The 6,000-nt window shown below is 45.2% G+C and overlaps 1 long non-coding RNA gene across 1 annotated transcript in view; it reads left to right on the forward strand.

Moving 5' to 3' along the window:
* The first annotated feature begins 622 nt into the window (after nucleotides 1–622).
* Nucleotides 623–6,000, forward strand: part of LOC102473921 (uncharacterized) — an 8,341-nt gene continuing 2,963 nt past the window's right edge. The window contains exons 1-3 of the long non-coding RNA XR_001369402.2: nucleotides 623–1,039; nucleotides 2,325–2,424; nucleotides 4,052–4,171. This is a non-coding gene — a long non-coding RNA (uncharacterized LOC102473921). The remainder of the gene's footprint in view (nucleotides 1,040–2,324; nucleotides 2,425–4,051; nucleotides 4,172–6,000) is intronic.

A 6,000-nucleotide genomic window follows, 5' to 3' on the forward strand; every position in this document is an offset into this window, starting at 1 on the left:
AAACATTAATGAGTCTTTGGCTATGCAAAGGTAAGCCTGGGGCAGTGGGAAGAGAGTTAAATCACTCTGCATAATAAAGAGAGGGAGATTGAATTGGGGGTGGGAGGAGCCAGGATCCAGGGAGAGGGCCAAGAAAGTAGGCAGTTGGGAAGGGTTTTGGGGTGGGAGAAAGCTGAGCCTCCACCAAATCTTAAGTGAATGAGTGGTTCCTTGTGTGAGTAGGGTGATGCAGCTGGTTTTGAGGAGCAGGAAGGTAGAGACAAGGGTGTAAGTTTTCTGCCTGGATCTAGATCTTCTCTGCAAAAGAAGATTGTGGAGCAATGAGAACCAAGTGAGCTTAAAACATCAGCCGGGCCCAGATTAGTGCCATAGTGGCAGTGTTGTGCTCTGCATGGTGGAGACCATATGGGAAATCAGTGTTCGGTTTCCTGGTGGACCTGTGGAAGCCCACCAGGCAGACACATATGAGTGTGCCCATGATCTGGGTTGGCTGAGAGGGCTGGAGGGAGGATGGCAGTACAAGACAGTGAAGGATGCTTGTCTTTCTGCCTCCCCACTCCCTCAAATAATAAGCTTTTCTTTTTTTTTTTTTTTTTTTTTTTTGGTTTTGCTTTTGGGCTTCCCGGAGCTAGCGACTCGCGCTTTGCAGCCCTTCCTCTTCCCTGCAAACCTCGGCAGTCTACCAGCCGAGCCCCAGCGTGCGGCTTCGGGACGTGTGAGCTCCTGGAGCAAGAGGATCGGGTGACCGAAGGCTCGTTCCTTTATCGTGGCTCCGGGCGACTTGGTGGCGGGCGATCAAGCCTACTATCTTTGACCCTTGACTTCCAGGATTCACCTTGAGCGGGACAGAGGCACGTGGACCACTGGGTATTTTAAGTGTTAAGGACGAAGCAGGTGTTCAGGGCACAGGGCTAGAGGCCAGAGGCCGCCGACCCAGATCTCCAGCAACTCAGTAACATGAAGCAGGCACCGTCCTCGGAGTTCCTTGTGAGAATTCAACGAGGCGACTGTGTAAAGTTTTGACGCTGTGTGGCCCCTTGTAAGTGGCCAATTAATGGTAGTTACTGTTGTTAACAATATTATCACTCTTATCGCGGTGGGGAAGATCTTATATAGGGAAAGTATTATTACGTGAGCAGAGATTTAAGTGATGAATAAGAGTTTATAACATGGAGACCAAGGTGAAAGGTTCGCATGAAGTTAAGTTCTGTTCACCCTTAAGGTGCTGTTTTCAAAAGTACCATCCCAAGTCGTAATTATTTAAATTGACTGCAAGTTAGCCAATAGCATTTTGGGTTCATGGCTCAGTTTTAAAGAGTTCATTTGTTTCATCGAGTTTCTTACTCTCTTCTTTTTGAAGGGGATGCACAACTAGAATGTGTATTAAAACCATGGTTTTAATCATCAGCAAGATAAAACGATTTTCGTAATAATTGTAAGATGCCGTTTGCCCTTTCACTTTCACTTTCTCTTGAGTTGTATACAGTGAGCTTTCCAGAGACTTGTGATACTGCAACAGAGTAAATGCAGAGCAGTGGTCTTCTATTAAGACTGATCTTAGAGAAATCTGCAAAACACATAAAAATGCTATTCTGACCAAGGTTTATTTTGTTTTGAAAAATATGTATTTTTATGAGAAGGTATTTATGTTAATATGCGATGAATTTTTGTTACATGTACTTGAGTAAGTCTTTGTTTTAATTTCTAATGTGTTAAATATCGGTAGACAAAGTTTGGACTGGGGCCGTCAATAGTGTTGAATGGTGTAGAGCAGTTCTGAGACCAAGAGTTGAAGAACCACTGTTAAAGAAAGACTGCCTGAGGGCTACGGGTTAGGGGCTCAGGAAAAAACATTTAGCAGACCCATGAATGCATGTGAACAAGGCAGATGGATGATGAAATGGTGTACCACAACAAAGTAAAAAAAAAAAAAGGGAGGGAAGTGTTGCCAATCATTTATATGTATCATATTTTGCTATCTATGTATATTTAAAAAGTAGAAGGAAAATCAAAGGTGCACAACAATGTGATGTTCTTTGTTGAAGATGATGTATATTGTAATATCTTTGATTTAATTAACACACACTGCATGCATGCTTTGAAAAACGACGTTGTACCCCCCCACAAAGATGTCCAGTTAAATGTAAATAAAAATTACGAGAATAAAATTTTTTTTAAAAAGAAAGCTTATCAGAAATAGATGCCAGTAAAGTATTTATGTACCAGAAAGAAGGAAGCATTTTATTTAAAAGCCAAGCTGTAGTTTCACTTCATCCTTCCCTAGGAGGACAATATTTTTCCATAAAGCTTTCTCCCACCTACAGAGGAAGAAAGAGAAATTACTGACTCTCTGCCAAGGATTCTGTCTTGCATAAATAGCCCTTTGTTTTATGGAAACATTAATGAGTCTTTGGCTATGCAAAGGTAAGCCTGGGGCAGTGGGAAGAGAGTTAAATCACTCTGCATAATAAAGAGAGGGAGATTGAATTGGGGGTGGGAGGAGCCAGGATCCAGGGAGAGGGCCAAGAAAGTAGGCAGTTGGGAAGGGTTTTGGGGTGGGAGAAAGCTGAGCCTCCACCAAATCTTAAGTGAATGAGTGGTTCCTTGTGTGAGTAGGGTGATGCAGCTGGTTTTGAGGAGCAGGAAGGTAGAGACAAGGGTGTAAGTTTTCTGCCTGGATCTAGATCTTCTCTGCAAAAGAAGATTGTGGAGCAATGAGAACCAAGTGAGCTTAAAACATCAGCCGGGCCCAGATTAGTGCCATAGTGGCAGTGTTGTGCTCTGCATGGTGGAGACCATATGGGAAATCAGTGTTCGGTTTCCTGGTGGACCTGTGGAAGCCCACCAGGCAGACACATATGAGTGTGCCCATGATCTGGGTTGGCTGAGAGGGCTGGAGGGAGGATGGCAGTACAAGACAGTGAAGGATGCTTGTCTTTCTGCCTCCCCACTCCCTCAAATAATAAGCTTTTCTTTTTTTTTTTTTTTTTTTTTCGGTTTTGCTATAGGGTGGCTTACTGGGAGAGAGAAAGACGAAAAGACAGAGAAAGGGAAAGTTAGAAACCACTTGGAGAAAGGAGGGGCCATGCCACAATCCCTTCTCCATTCTCCTCTGGTATTTTGTTGTTATTGGGGAAGGACATGCACATACACATTCCTAATGGGTTCCTCAAGCCGCAGGTCCTGGGACTCAAACTGCAAAATCAGCCATGTGAGATCTAGCCGCCTTAATCACACCACACACCACCTGCTGGCTCAATAATAAATTTTTTTTTTTTTAGAGAAAGATTTTTGCTATCAGATACAAACACCAGAAAGACAGATGGAAAATAAGCAATCACCCCCCCCTCAGGAGAGATGCAATCCCTTCTCCTCCAATCTTTTCTTGTGATTTTGGGTGCGCATGCGCACGGGTCTCACAAATTTTTAAGCCACTGGGTTTGGGACTTGAACCACAGTTGACTATGTGGGAGTCCATCAAATGTAACCATTAGACCCTCTGCTGGTCTCAATAAATAAACTTTTTAAAAATCAGCCTGTATGGGCCCAGCAGATGGCATGGTGGTTAAGGTGCTGGATGCCACCTGGCTGACCATAGTTCCTGTCCCAGACCTAGAAGCTTACTTTCTCTCTCTCAATCTCTCTCTCTCTCTCATGTATTAAAATAATAATAATAAATTAATTATTTTTTAAAATCAAGCTATAAAGCCACAAGTGATCATGAGTACATAAGACTCCTAAAAGAGTCACAAGTCTTGAGGCCAGCAGGTGGTATGATGGTTAAGGGCACTGGGCTTCTACTTGGGTGACTACAATCCAAGTCTGGACCTGGTGACTTGCTCTCTCACTTTCTCGCTCTCTCGCTCTGTCCCTCTCTGGTCAAATTTAAATAAATAAATAAAGTTAAATAAAGTAACTCTTTAAAAAAATGTTTAACAAAAGAAAAAATGTCACAAATATCTTAAGAAAGCTGCTGGACTTCATGCAGACCGTGGACTATGGGGTTATGCTTTTTTATTTTGCTTCTTTTTGCTCTTTTAAACTCGAACAGCAAAGTGACTTCAGTGGACCGCGAACTAATAACCATATGAGAGAGGAAGTGAAAACAAAGGGAGAACAGAAATGTCGTGGGACTGTACTACAAACTGCCCAGCTGGAAATAGTACACAAAGTATGTTTTCTTTAATTACTCAACAAACTGTTGGGCAAACACTGTTTGAAAAATATATCGGACTCTGGGACCAGCAGTTGGCGTAATGGCTATGTTGCTGGACTCCCACATAGCCGACCGTGGTTCGCGCCCTGGACCCGGTGGCTTAAAACTCACGCCAGGTGCGTGTGCGTGCGTGCCCAAGATCCCAAGAGGAGAATGGAGGAGAAGGGATTGCAGTGTGGCCATCTCCCCTGGGGGGTGATTTCTCGCTTTCTATCTCTCTGTCTCTCTGTCTGTCTGGCGAGCATATGCGCCCTATAGCAAAAACCTCTCCAAAAAAAAAAAAAAATTAAAAAATATATCAGACTCCCCAAATGTAGCTGCCTTCAACAGCAAACCCCACACAGGCAGGGTAGACGGGGGACCAGTTGGAGAGACTGTTAGAAGGTTAGAGTGACAGAAACCTTGGGAGACTACCTTGAAGAGAATGAATGTTCCTGGAAGACTAGGAGAAGGGAGGGATACCCAAGTCTCATTTCCAGCTTTTCTGTTCAGAAGCTATTTAAATGCAGAAGGTGGGAAGAGCTTATTTGGAGGTTCTGGCAACAGTTTGAGGCCTCTGGAGTGTCCACATCCAAAGAGTGGTCTTTCTCAATCCGGAAAGGCATTCCACTTTGAGCAATTCAAGTAAGGGCAGAGAGGAAGGGGGGACACTTTCCCACATAGCCAGATCTGCCCTGGGGGTCAGTGAGTGGCAAAGTGCCACAGGACCCTGTGGGTAGGGAGCAAGTTTATCTCAAGGAAGCAGCAAGTGGGAAGAGAACAAAGGAGGCACTTGACAGGAATCTCAGCACAAGGACAAACAGGTCCCTGCCTTCAGGATTCCGTCCTGGGCCCACGTGCATGGATTTCTAGAGGTGAGGTTAGAAAGAGCAAAGCTGGTAGGGCATTGCCTATGATTTGAACTTTTACCCGTCATGTCTCAGGTAATTGGCATGAAAAGCTTAGACATACTCAGAAAACTATCTTAGTTGTCCCTCTGTTGTGATATGGGAAGACAAGGGGTGTGTGGGGGGAGAGACACAAGAGTTAACTAGCTGGTTCTCAGTTTGTGTTGTCTCCTGGCCTTGAAAGGTCTCCTTCTCATCCCCCAGGAGACTCCTGTTGTCATCTTCTACAAACAAATCCTCAGGAGTAGTAAGCCCAGTGAGGGCAGGAGCTCTGAGGGTGATGTGCACGTGGGTTTGGAAAACCCGAGTCCAACTTTAAAGATGGCGAGCTCTCAGAATTAAGACCACTCGGGACCAGCAGTTGGCGTAATGTCTATGTTGCCGGACTCCCATGTAGTTGACTGTGGTTCAAGTCCCAGAACCAGGGGCTTAAACCACGCCGGGCACGTGTGTGTGCGTGCGTGCCCAAGATCCCGAGAGGAGAATGGAGGAAAAGGGATTGTGGCGTGGCCATCCCCCCTGGGGGGTGATTTCTCGCCTTCTATCTCTCTGTCTCTCTCTGTCTTTCTGGTGAGCCCACGTGCCTTATAGCAAACACCTCTCAAAAAAAAAAAAATTTAGACCACCCAATCAGCATCCTCCTACTCTCACTGCAGGATGGCCCTCTGTTCCACAAATGTTGAAGCTGAGAGTCACGATTTGGGAGCTCCAAGCCTAGACAGCAGGAAAGGCAGGCTGGAAGGCTGCTGAGCATTGCTATCCCCGCAAGGGCTACACAGAAGTACACCTGCAAGTGAGAGACTTCGGAAGGGAGAAGCAGAGACCAGCAGTTAGCATAATGGCTATGTTGCTGGACTCCCATGTAGTCGATTACGGTTTGAGTCCTGGACCCAGTGT

This window comes from Tupaia chinensis, unplaced genomic scaffold, assembly GCF_000334495.1.
Source record: "Tupaia chinensis unplaced genomic scaffold, TupChi_1.0 Scaffold141490_1, whole genome shotgun sequence".
NCBI lineage: Eukaryota > Metazoa > Chordata > Mammalia > Scandentia > Tupaiidae > Tupaia > Tupaia belangeri.